We start from the raw sequence: 14,168 nt of genomic DNA on the forward strand, positions 1-14,168 counted from the left end.
TCCTCTGCCGTCTTGTGCATGTGCTCCATGAGAGAGTGCAGCTGCTGGCCGCACAGCGCGTCCGCGGTGATGGGGCCATCCAGCAGCTCTTCTTGACTGGCTCTGGGATGAAAGAGGACAGACAGAGCCACATGTTACGGTATATCTGATGCTGCCAGGCCATGACGCGAGCTGAAGCGGGATGATCGTGCTCGCTGCCTTGCTCAGCTCCTCTGCTCTTTCAGCCAGCTTCTCAACTCCAAGACGGCCGCTTGGCCTGGATTCAATGGAGGACGGGCAGGAAGCCTTCATCTGTGAGCTGTGTTCTGTCGCCCTCTCGATGATGCCGTGAAGCTCCTGGACGAGCGCTCCCGTGACCGGCAGAGAGATGATCGACCACAGAGGGACCCCAGCTATACCCGAGCGAGCCCCCACGTGCTCATCCTCGAAGTCGGTCTCCTCCGGCTGGAGCGAGACTGACAGTGCCTCCTCGGGGCCGACTTCATTCGAACCCGGTCCTGCGAGTAGGTTGATGGCTTCCTCCAGACTGCAAGCGTCGGCGACGGAGAAACATCCTCAGCAGCGTCGGTGACAAAATCCACTCGACGCCGCTTCTCTGCTGGGGATAACAGCTTGCAGTACGGGGACTTCTCCTGCAGAGTTGGCACTTGTCCGGTGTCCTCCGGGTCGGGTCGGGTCAGGGCAGGACTCCGGCGGTCTGCGACGGTCTACGGCGGTCTGCGGCGGTCTCCGTCGGTCTCTGACGACGCTATACCTGCTGCTACTGTTGTTCTTCTAGTGCTACTTCATGACTGCTGAAGAAAAAGAGGGAGCAGATTGTATGAACCCGCGGCCATTTATAGGCAAGTAGCGCGGGAGGCCCATCACGTGGGTGGGCGTGGACTACGTTTTTTTTCAGTGCTGCGCTGACGCGCGAGGGTGAACCCACTAGCGATAACCTTAAAGGGCGAAGCCTATACGAAATAGAACTCAGACACACTGCTCGCTGCATTAAACACTGCATGAGGACGTGCCAGAGCTCCGAGGCAGCGCTTTTCTTCCTCCTCTCCTTTCTGTCGTCTGTGTGGATTTCGATGTTTCTGGTAGATCAGCGCCCTCTGCTGAATCAGTTTCTCTTCTGCTGCGTTTGCCCTGATCAAGATGAGCAGAGACGACCACACGACAACAAGTCCGCATCCTTTACAAGCGATCCATCAGTCAACTTTAAAGCACACAAACACCAAGATGGTGAAATCAGAGTAGAATCACAGCCTCATACACACATCTGATAGAAGATCTGCGAGTGAGAGGATGTGTGATTTAAAGACAGCACGGTGGTATGGGAAGGAGTATCTAACAAAATAAGATCAAAAAACACTTAATGCTAAAGTGATTTTTTTTTTTTGCGTGGTTTTGATGTTTATGATCTGCTGCCCAAAAAGTATTAAAATAACACAATTATACACACTCAATGATGGATAGCAAACAATAGTTACGTATTGTAACTCCAGATTCTATGAGTATAGGCTTCGCCCTTTAAGGCTATCGCTACTTGGTTAAATGCGAAGCAGGATGTAGTCAATGCCTCACTGGGTCCTCATCCGAAAAACCCAGCATCAAAGCTTCCAATAAACTCAGGTCCGCTCACAAGTCCATTCACAGAATTCTGTATCATGTGAACTCCTGTACCCTGTATACGCATACGTGCGCAAAGCCAACTGCCTGATGATGTGTTCCTTATCAGCCTCCAGATAATGAATATTCATGATCCATAAGAGCTGACTCTGCTGGTCTGTTGCTGAAAAGCAGAGAAGACGACCGGTACGCATTGTAACAGTCAAACAATGAACAGAACAGACCCAATAACACATCTGTCTCATCCAAGACCAGAATGAATCCATTCATGTCCTTAACTATCACTCTGATAGGATTCCTAGCACAGAGTGGGAGATAGAGAAGAGGGAGACGTCCCTCAAAACCAAACAAATGAACATGAGGAAGACCAAGATGCTGCAGCGCAGATATCTTCCACTGACATCCCACTGTGCAAAGCCACAGAGGAGGAAATTCCTCTCGTAGAGTGCTCTGATGCGCTCCAGATGAAACATAAGTCTGTGAAATAGCCTCACACAACCAATGTGACAGGCGCTGAGCAGAGAGAGGGCGCCCCTGCGAGTGCTCTCTATGATGCACAAATAGACGCTGAGAGTGACGCAGCGACCCGCTGGGCGCTGAGAGCCGGCCACATGCCTCCAGATCTTCTCTTCCTCTGACGTCTTCTGCATGTGCTCAACAAGAGAATGCAGATGCTGGCCGAACAGCGCGTCAGCGGAGGTGGGGCCCTCCAGCAGCTCCTTCTTAACTTGCTCAGGGATCGAGATGGACAGACCGAGCCACATGTTGCGGTGTATCTGGTGCTGCGAGGCCATGACGCGGGCTGATGCCATCACTACGGAGGCGCAGAGCGGGATGATCGCGCTCGCTGCCTTGCTAAGCTCCTCTGCTCGTTCAGTCAGCTACTCAGAATCCACTGCTGTCTGCGTAATGGAGTACGCCAGCAGAGTGATCTTGTTAGTTGCTGCTGACGCCTGGCTGGCACACTGGTGGGACCTGTCTGTGAAAATGATCTGTGATCTGGGCCCAAGGAGAGGGAAGGGCCTGTCGTTGGCCGCAAATTAGGTTCGGTCGAACCCTGAAGACAGCCGCCAGGCCTGGATCAAATGGAGGAACAGGCGGGAAGCCCTCATCCGTGAGCCCCTCGACTCTAGTGATGGGAGCTTATGTAACCGCCGGCACCCGGAGCTTCCTTGGTTCAGTCACGGGCCCGGACTGGTAAGGGATAATGGCAGGAAAACGTGGCCAGGTGGGCCATGTGCGGGCCATGTGCGCTGCTGCAAAAACACGGGGACGGGACTAGATAAGCTCTGCTTCTCCCGTCTTCCCTTTCGGACATGTACAATGTGATCATCTATTGACAATGTGTGATGTTGTATATGTGTGTCGACATGACCGTAATAAAAATCAATTCAATTCAATTCAACAGCCCGCCAGCTCATCAAGTTCAGCCAGAGCCGGAGCAGCTGGCACGGAGAGAACTTTGTATGCTGCTGCCCTCTCGATGATGCCGGGAAGCTCCTGGACGAGTGCTCCGATGACCAGCAGAGAGGTGATCGACCACAGGGGGACCCCAGCAAAACCTGAGCGAGCCCCCACGTGCTCATCCTCGAAGTCAGTCTCCTCCAGCTGGAGTGAGACTGACAGTTCCTCCTCAGGGCCGACTTCATCCCGGCCCTGTGAGTAGGTTGATGGCTTCCTCCAGACTGCAAGTGTCGGCGACAGTGAAATCATCCTCAGCAGCGTCTGTGAAAAAATCCACCCGATGCCGCTTCTCCACTGGGGATAACAGCTTGCAGTACAGGCACTTCTCAGGCAAAGTCAGCGCTTGCACGGCGTGCTCCGGGCCAGGGCAGGACTCTGACGGTCTCCGACGAAGCTATACCTGCTGCTACTGTTGTTCTTCTAGTGCTGCTTCATGAGGCTGAAGAAAAAGAGGGAGCAGATTGTATGAACCCGCGGCTATTCATAGGCAGGTAACACGGGAGGCTCATCACGTGGGTGGGCGTGGACCAAGGTTTTTCAGTGCTGCGCTGACGCACGAGGGTGAACCCACTAGAGATAGCCTTAAAGGGCGAAGCCTATATGAAATAGAACTGACTCTCAGTCCTCAATGCTGCTAAAATCAACCTCAGAAACATGCTCCTCAGTGAGCTATAGGCTGTAGCAACATACACAAACACAAACACAAACACCCACACCCACACACACACACACACACACACACACTCACACACACACTCACACACACACACACACACACACACACACACACACACACACACACACACACACACACCTACATACATACATCCACAGAAAGCTGAGAACTTTAGCACATCAAACACACACAAACACGTGTTTATAGCATATATCAGGACGTTTGACTAATCCGTGAAAAATGAGGACACGCCTTTGCCAAGCTCCTAGAGACCTGGGGACCAAAAGCTTTACTTTCTTTGATCCCAGGAACAAGTATATGTTGAGATTTTGGCTAGAGCAATATTTTGGTCAAGCCTGACTGTTCTGCTACTTTTGAGGACACCGTCATGTTTTTGTGACATATAAGAGACAAACCATCACACACAGATAGTTCAGGTTTATGTGAAATTTGAAATCCCTGAACACACACATTTTTCAGGTGTACAGGACTTCTAAAGACTAGTAAAAGTAGAGTATTTCTTTAACTAGGCTTCTGCTACATGTGTGAAATATCCAACTAATAGGCATACATTAACTCTAAAAGATTTTTTTGATGTTCCAATTAACACAAATGGAGCGAAGCCTGTGAGCTAGTTCAGGCAGACAACTCAAGTTGCACTGCTATGCACATATCCTGTGTCCCACTCTTCATAACCATCTTCCAATTACATCCTTTGTCTCTTAATTTGGTGGTCTATTTCATCTGGGAATGTCCCATCTCTCCCTCTACCTGTCAATGTCTCTGCTGCCCTGCATTTGTACTGCTGCATGTTCTTTCATTCCCACCACCATCCCAGCATCCACCTGCAGGCTCAGGGATTGTGTTTATCAATTTAACTGTGAGGAGTGATGGGGCAGGAGCCTGGGCACCAAACATACATCTGCTTGCTGCTACAATAAACAATTAAATAGTGAGTTGCCTGACTAAACTTGGTAAAACTGACCTGAATGAGGCAACTTTTAAGTTGACAGCTAAAAATGTGGTCAGTTTACTTTTAAAATGTTATAATTGTATTGCATTTATACCAGTTGAAGTATTCGTTGATGCAAATAAAAACTTGAATGACTTTCTGCCTTTTTGAATTTTTAATTGTTAGCATATGTACATTTACATATGTAGACCACAAAATATTCAAACCTAGCTTTGTTTCCTTCAAGCCAGTAACTCAGATGTACTGACTGACTAGAACGCATTTTAAACTTGGAAGGCAAAATAACAGCCAAACATCACAGTTAAAAGAATGTTGTGTATATGCCTGGATGTAACAATTCCAAAGAACGGTTTATCTGAAACCTTCTCACTGGATGAAACTGAACCAGGAGAATGGGGATTGAAGGGGAAAAAAAACGTGCTGATTATTCCAAGCATTTTGCAGCACAGAGCAACATAGAAATTTAGAAATGGCAACAACAAAATAGAGCAAAAAAAAAAAATTAAATCTTATATGAACTCAACCTGGGCCACATTTTTTCCTTTATTTAGTTTTATCTATTCATCTTCCTTCTTAATGATATGATTCTGTTGTGAATGTAGAACTTGATGGCAGCCCAATCTCTGTTTTTCAGAGCCCATGCCTCAGCCTCGAGGCAGGATTCACAGTCACTTTCTACCTGGTACTTTAAAACTTGTGATGAAATGTGACATGTGCCTTTCAACTGCCTTCACCTCCTCAATGGTCCACCTGCTTCTCCCCTTCCTAGCTGTAATAAGTGGGAAAAAAGAAAATCTCTTAAAACTCAAACAAAGGCTTTACTAAAGTCAACAATGCAGATTAGGATACACTGGTTTTCAGTGGAGTTTGAGTGAATGGATTAGATATGACTGATGGCTCATGCCATAGAACCAGACCACAACCAGTGTGTGAATGTGGTGTGATTGGGTGAAAGACTTGAAAAGTGCTATATAAGTATATAAGTATCATCACCTAGCTCTAAACAAAACCGTTTTATTAGAGGATGTTGATGAAACCTTGAGTACTAAGTTTCTCTGGGAATCTAGAGGAATGAGTAACAATATGTATTATGATAAAAGCACATGCCCATATACTGCCATGCACAAGAAGAATGCATCTTTTTTTATCATAATTAATCACAACAAATTTTTTGGGGGTGCTTTTAATATTCTACCATTTCTTTGTTGACTGATGCCAGTTTTTTTTTTTGGAGTGTCCCTCATGTAGTCCAGGGTGGGTGAGCAAAGAGTGTCCCTCATGTTGTCCAGGGTGGGTGAGCAAGGAGTGTCCCTCATGTTGTCCAGGGTGGGTGAGCAAAGAGTGTCCCTCATGTTGTCTGGGGTGGGTGAGCAAAGAGTGTCCATGTTGTCCAGGGTGGGTGAGGCAGAAATGTCCATGTTACCCAGCATTGTTGAGTCAAGTGCACGGCTTGAGTCATCAGAAATCTCAGTTCTTGAGCCTTTGAAAGACACTGTATGGAGCATTAGCACAGTAGTACCACATGGTACTGCTCAAAAGCAGGCAAGTACCTAGCTATTGTGCTATCACACCTCTCCAAACAAAAACTGCCAAACAACACCATGCCCATTTCTCAATGTGTCACAGTGAGTTTTTATTAATTATGCACTAATTTTTATAACTTGTGGTTTAAAAGTGTGGTTTAAGTGTTATTAAATTTATCTGATAGGACCTCCTATACACGTAATCAAGGCAATGACTGACAGCTGATGCTGACTGGACCTGACTCTGCAATGTGTAGCTGGCAGAAAGGAGCAGAGACTTTAGGAGAGGCAGGTGCGACAGGGAAGCACAAGAAACAGGTCAGACCGGGCTACACAGAAAGGACCCTTGAGAAAGAAAAAGGATCAATACGGAAGACGCCTGGATGTGTTGGTTATATCTTCATGGACCAGGATTGACCTACTATTATAACCTAATTATAACCTACCATAGATTAGTCTACTATGGAGAAGGATTGATAAAACACCAAAATACAGATAAGCAAAGGAAAGTTATCAAGCCTGAGCCAAGTCGACGTGTGTGTGTGTGTGTGTGTGTGTGTGTGTGTGTGTGTGTGTGTGTGTGTGTGTGTGTGTGTGTGTGTGTGTGTGTGTGTGTGATTTTGCTTGCTGTATGGTTTTATTATTAAAGATGTGGGCCGGGACAACACGTGGGTGAGGGACGCAAAGGACTACAGGGAACTGAAAAGAGAATGATAAAACTCTCATTATAAAGCTAAGGAAAGGGGTTGAACCTTTGCTTACTGGAGTGTGTGTGTGTCAGGACACATGGGCCCATAACTCAGTTCCTCCTCCTTAAAGAGAAGCGTAGCAGAGAAGTTAAAGAGACGCAAAGAGGGCTGAAGAGGTGCTGCAGAGGATAAGGCATGTCTTTCCACAAGAACCAAGGATTGACTTCCTTTTATTACTATTGGGACTTTTAAAGTGCCTTTAACCACTAGGCCTTTGTAGTTTTAGCTATGAAACAATTATTAGTTGTTCTAACAATATGATGACACAGTAACACACTCTTCAGACACTAGTGGAGACCAAATGAGGACAACCACCAAAACACACTGTCACATGTTCTAACAATATGAGGACACAGTTACACAGTCTCTTCAGACACTAGATGACATCAAATGAGGAAGTCCACCTAAACGCACTGTCACATTTTCCTACAAAATGAGGACAAAGTTACGCAGACTCTTCAGGAACTAGTTGAGACCAAATGAGGACATACACCTAAACACACTGTCAAATGTTCTAACAATATGAGGACACAGAAACACGGACTCTTTAGAAACTAGTTGAGACCAAACGAGGACATCCACCTCAACACACTGTCCGATTTTCGAACAATTTGAGGCCACAGTTACTCACACTCTTCAGACACTAGTTGAGAAAAATAAGGACGTCCATCTAAACACATTGTCACATGTTCTAACAATATGAGGACACAGTTGCACACCCTCTTCAAACACTAGTTGAGACCAAATGGGGACATCCAACTAAAAACACTCTCACATTGTCTAACAATATGAGGACAGAGTTACACAGACTTTTACACACTGTCACTTTTGTAATAATATGAAAAAAGAGTTACACAGACATTTCAGACACTAGTTGAGACCAAATGAGGATGTCAAACTTAACACATTGTCAAATGTTTTAACAAAATAAGGACACAGTTACATTCACTCTTCAGACACAATTTGAGACAAAATGAGGACGTCAACCTAAACACAGTGTCAAATGTTCCATCAATATGAGGAAAAAGTAACACAGACTCTTCAGACACTAGATGAGACCAAATGAGGACTTCTACCTTAACAAACTGTCACATGTTCTAACAATAAAAGGACACAGTTACACACCCTTTTCAGACACTAGTTGAGACCAAATAAGGACGTCAACCTAAACACACTGCCAAATGTTTTAACAATATGAGGAAACAGCTACACACTCTTCAGACACTAGTTGAGACCAAAGGAGGACAACCACGTAAACACACTGTCACATTTTCTAACAATATGAGGAAACAGCTACACAGACTGTTCAGACATTAGTTGACACCAAATGAGGACATCCACTTGAACACATTTTCACATGTTTGAACAATATGAGGACACAGTTACATACATTCTTCAGACATTAGACGAGACAAAATTAGGACGTCCACTTAAAAACATTGTCACATTTTTTAACAATATGAGGACACAGTTACACATACTCTTTAGACTTTAGTTGTGATCAAATGAGGACATCCACCTTAGCACACTGTCACATGTTTTAACAATATGAGGACAGAATACACATACTCTTCAGACACTAGATGAGACCAAATGAGGACGTCCACCTAAACACAGTCACTTTTCTAACAATATGAGGACAGAATACGCAGACTCTTCAGACACTAGTTGAGACCAAATGAGTATGTCAACCTCAACAAACTGTTACAATTTCTAACAATATGAGGACACAGTTACACACACTTGTCAGACACTTGTTGAGACCAAATGAGGACATCCACCTAAACACACTGTCACATAATCTAACAATATGAGGACACAGTTACACATAACTCTTCAGACACTAGTTGAGACCAAATTACGAGGTCTACCTAAATGCACTGTCAATTTTTCTTACAATATGAGGACACAGTTACACAAACTCATCAGAAACTAGTTGAGACCAAATGTGGATGTTCAACTAAACACACTGTCACATTTTCTAACAATATGAGGTAACAGATACACAAACTCTTCAGGCACTAGTTGAGACCAAATGAGTATGGCCACCTAAACACACTGTCACTTTTCTCACAATATGACTACAGAGTTATACACTCTTCAGATACTAGATGAGACCAAATAAGGACGTACACCTAAATACACTGTCAAATGTTTTAATAATATGAGGAAACAGTTACACACTCTTCAGACACTAGTTGGGACCAAATGAGGACATCCACCTAAACATACTGTCACATGTTCTAACAATATGAGGACACAGTAACACACTCTTCAGACACTAGTTGGGACCAAATGAGGACATCTAACTAAACACACTGTCACTTTTCTAACAATATGAAGACAGAGTTACACAGACTCTTCAGACACTAGTTGAGACAAAATGAGGACGTCAACCTAAACACAGTGTCAATTGTTCCATCAATATGAGGAAAAAGTAACACAGACTCTTCAGACAGTAGATGAGACCAAATGAGGACATCTACCTTAACAAACTGTCACATGTTCTTACAATATAAGGACACAGCTACACACCCTTTTCAGACACAAGCTGAGACCAAATGAGGGCATCCACCTAAACACACTGTCACATGTTCTAACAATATGAGGAAACAGCTACACACTCTTCAGACACTAGTTGAGACCAAGGGAGGACAACCACGTAAACACACTGCCAAATATTTTAACAATATGAGGAAACAGCTACACAGACTGTTCAGACATTAGTTGACACCAAATGAGGACATCCACTTGAACACATTTTCACATAATCTAACAATATGAGGACACAGTTACATACATTCTTCAGACATTAGACAAGACAAAATGAGGACGTCCACTTAAAAACATTGTCACATTTTTTAACAATATGAGGACACATTTACACATACTCTTTAGACTTTAGTTGTGACCAAATGAGGACATCCACCTAAACACACTGTCACATGTTTTAACAATATGAGGACAGAATACACATACTCTTCAGACACTAGATGAGACCAAATGAGTATGTCCACCTAAACACAGCTCCGGCTCAGCTCCCTCTTCACCACGACAGACCTGTGCAGAGTCCGCATTACTGTGGACGCCGCATTGATCCGCCTGCCGATCTCTCACTCCATCTTTCCCTCACTCGTGAACAAGACCCCGAGATACTTAAACTCCTCCACTTGGGGCAGGATCTCATCCCCGACCTGGAGTGGGCACTCCACCCTTTTCCGGCTGAGGACCATGGACTCGGATTTGGAGGTGCTGATTCTCATCCCAGCCGCTTCACACTGGGCTGCGAACCACTCCAGAGAGAGTTGAAGGTTTCGGCTTGATGAAGCCAACAGGACCACATCATCTGCAAAAAGCAGTGACCCAATCCTGAGGTCACCAAACCGGACCCCCTTGACACCCTGGCTGCGCCTAGAAATTCTGTCCATAAAAGTTATGAACAGAATCAGTGACAAAGGGCAGCCCTGGCGGAGTCCAACCCTCACTGGAAACGCGACTTTGCAACATCGCGTGGACATCGGGGGCAGTGCCTCTGGATTGGCAGACCGGGGTGGTGGTCCCCCTTTTTAAGAAGGGGGACCGGAGGGTGTGTTCCAACTTCAGGGGGAGCACACTCCTCAGCCTCCCTGGTAAGGTCTATTCGGGGGTTCTGGAGAGGAGGGTCCGTAAGAAAGTCGAACCCTCTTTTTATTTTTTATTAATATATTTATTTTGAAGTGTTATTATTATTATTATTGTTATTATTATTATTTCAATTGTTATTTTTTTCTCTATCCTGTTGGCTGTATAACTGCTCTGTAAAATCCCTCAGCCTGAAACCCATCTCTCTATTCCTCTGCCATGTTTTTATATGTCAAAGCACTTTGTAAACATTTTGTTTTTAAAGGTGCTAAATACTAATACAAATAGATAAAGTCATATATATATATGTGATAAAAAAAGAGGTAGCCTACAACAAAACTGTGCAATAGAAAGAAGGGGTAGAGGGCAGAGGGGTAATATACTTTATTGGACTGTTAATAATGTATTCAAACCTTCTTTTAATGTGTAAGAGAGAGTTAGTGACATTTGAGTACTCACTGAGTGATGTCAGTCAAAGTGTGTGAAAAGTGTGTTAAGTTCCTAAACTGGCCACTAGTTGGCCTGGCCGACAGTGAGCAAACTTGACAAACACACACACACACACACTGAATTTCATAGACTGTGATATTTTAGGACATCCAAGTTTTATGGTCATGGAGCATGTTGGATCGATTTTGAATGCTGTAGAATACTTAAGAAACATAGGGCATCATAAATGTACTTAGTTTGCTTCTCTGAGAGCGTAGGAAGTGTGTCTACAATGCAAGAATGTCTTGAAAAATGAGGATATCAAAAATGTCCTCATTTTTCCCAGCGTCCTCATGTTGAAGGTGTGTTTTCCTAAAAATGTACTGATATGTCATGAAAAAAAATTCGTATCACACACACACACACACACACACACACACACACACACACACACACACAGACACTGACACACACACACACACACACACACACACACACACAAACAAACACACACACACACACACACACACACACACACACACACACACACACACACACACACACACACACACACACAGACACTGACACACACACACACACACACGCACACACAAACACAAACACAAACACAAACACACACACACACACACACACACGCACACACACACACACACTGAAAAAGGTGCCTTGTATCGGAGTGCTGTGTCTGGTCTTGAGAAGCCTGAGGACTCCAACAAATGAAACACACACACATACACACACAAATGAAAACAAACATCCTTCGCACCTGCAAAAGCATTCTATGCCATCTGACTGTTGGGGAGTGTAGGCTACCCTTTGATCTCTTATGATTTCCTTTGATATATATAGAAAAATTAAACTTCTAACAAAAAAAAAAAAATCCTTTGATCAAGCAAGTATTTAACTAAATCAGAGCTTGGCTGGTCATTTCCCAGAAGAGCAGCCATGAAGCGACATCTAACTTTGGAGCAGGCAGTGCTAGCATGTCTTCAGGCTTCTGAAGAAACCGAGGAGGAACTTAGCAGCCCAGACTCCCCTTGGAGCCAGGAGGTTTCAGAGGAGGAGTACCTGCCTGGGCCCGGCAGCTTGAGGGACAAGGAGGAGACAAAGGATGAGGAGACAGAGGATGAAGAGATGAAGGAGGAGGAGGAGATGGAGGAGGTAATGGAGGAGGACAAAGAAGAGGAAGAAGACAACGACCAAGAGGAGGTAGAGGCAGCAGCACAGTCCAGCACTGAGTGGAAATCCAAAAATGGAGCAAACCTGTGGTCTCCATCACACCACGAGATCCTGCCATATTACCTGCCTGCCATTTTGAGCCCAGGGCCAACACTTTTTGCTGTTGCAAGAATAAGGGATCCTCAGAGTGCCTTTGATGTCTTTTTCCCAGAAGACATCCTGCAGCTGGTCCTGGGCTATACCAACCTGGAGGGCCAAAGGTCAGTGGAAAGCTGGAAAGATTTGGATATGATTGAGCTGCGTGCTTACTTGGGGATACTTATTCTGGCTGGCCTGTATAGATCTCTGCACGAATCCGTTTTAAGCTTGTGGGAAAATGATACAGGCAGAGCACTTTTTTCAGCTACCACGCCCAAGGACCACTTTATGCAAATTAACCAGGCTCTGAGATTTGACGACAAACTCTCCCGACCACAACGCCATAGGAGAGAAAAGCTGGCCCCAATTCGCGATCTGTGGGCCAGGTGGAGCAGCCTGCTGCCCATGATGAACAACCCAGGGAGGGATATCTGTGTTGATGAGCAGCTGGTCCCATTTAGGGGCCGCTGCTCATTCCGCCAGTATATGCCATCCAAGTCAGCCAAGTATGGCTTAAAGATCTGGGCCCTCTGTGATGTTAAGATGTTGTATGCGCTGAGGCTCCAGGTCTACACGGGGACGTCTGGCTCTGCTCCACCAGAACGTCAACAGGGGATGTGAGTTTTGCTGGAGCTCACGGATGGCCTCCAGGGCTACAAAGTAACAACCAACAACTTCTTTACTCCTTCCCCCTGGCTGAGGAGCTTCTGAAAAACAAGATGGCCCTGGTTGGGACAGTGCGGGCAAACAAGCCTGAGCTCCCCCAAAAGCTGGTTGAAATGAGGGGCAGACATGTTCTCTCATCTTTGTTTGCCTTTGCTCAAAACAAGGCAATCGTGTCATATGTGCCTAAAAAAAACCAGAAACGTTCTCCTCCTAAGCACACGACACAGAGAGTCAGAGGTCGAAGCATCAGGATCCAGGAAACCGAAAATTATCCTGGACTACAACCGATGTAAAGGGGGTGTCGACCATCTGGACCAGGTAATTACTCAACTCTTTTTTTTTTTTCTTTTTTTTTTTTTACAGTTACTCATTTCATGTTATTGTGTGATATAGCAATAAACTATTTTCTTTATTTCTTTCTGTATTTTTTTAATCACCAAAAAGGATGTGTAAAAACATTTTCACATTTATTTATTTATTGCTTTTCCCTTTTTTTTAACCTTTTGCATGTGGGACATACTCCTGCCGCAGGAAGACATGCCGCTGGCCTGTGAGCCTGTTCTTCCACATGGTTGACGTCTCCTGCTTTAATGCTTTCATCCTCTTCACATCTATTCAACCCTCCTGGAACAGAAGGAAACTCTCCAAGAGGCGTCTGTTCCTGCAGGAGCTCAGGAAAGTTAAAAGTTATATAAAACTTTATATTTTTAGATAGGTCTGAAGTAGTTTAATAGATTTAATGCAGTGAAAGCTTAAAAAATATCAATTCAATATTGTTTTCTAGCTTAATATTGAGGGCAGACGTTTTGTCCATTATGTGTACTTATGCATAGAAAATTTTTGTAGTTCTGGGGGTTAAACCACATTTTTCAAAATAATCTAAAAAAAAAAGTTGGTGTTGTTTACATGACTTGAATTTTAGAGGTCTGGGCAAGGGACAGCTTCTTCCCAATGGAAAGCAGGCCTATCCTAAAGAAGAAAAAAAAAAGATGATTTTTTTTAAATACATTTTTTGGTTATCTCTGTCTTATTTTATTGTTTTTGTTTAAAGAGTTTATAAGAAAAGGCCTTTGCAACCATATATGACTGAAGACATTTTGTTAACTCTTTTGATG

This window comes from Halichoeres trimaculatus, unplaced genomic scaffold (assembly GCF_033239565.1).
Source record: "Halichoeres trimaculatus isolate MK-OKI-2021-1 unplaced genomic scaffold, fHalTri1.1 fHalTri1_scaffold_2, whole genome shotgun sequence".
Taxonomy (NCBI): Eukaryota; Metazoa; Chordata; class Actinopteri; order Labriformes; family Labridae; genus Halichoeres; species Halichoeres trimaculatus.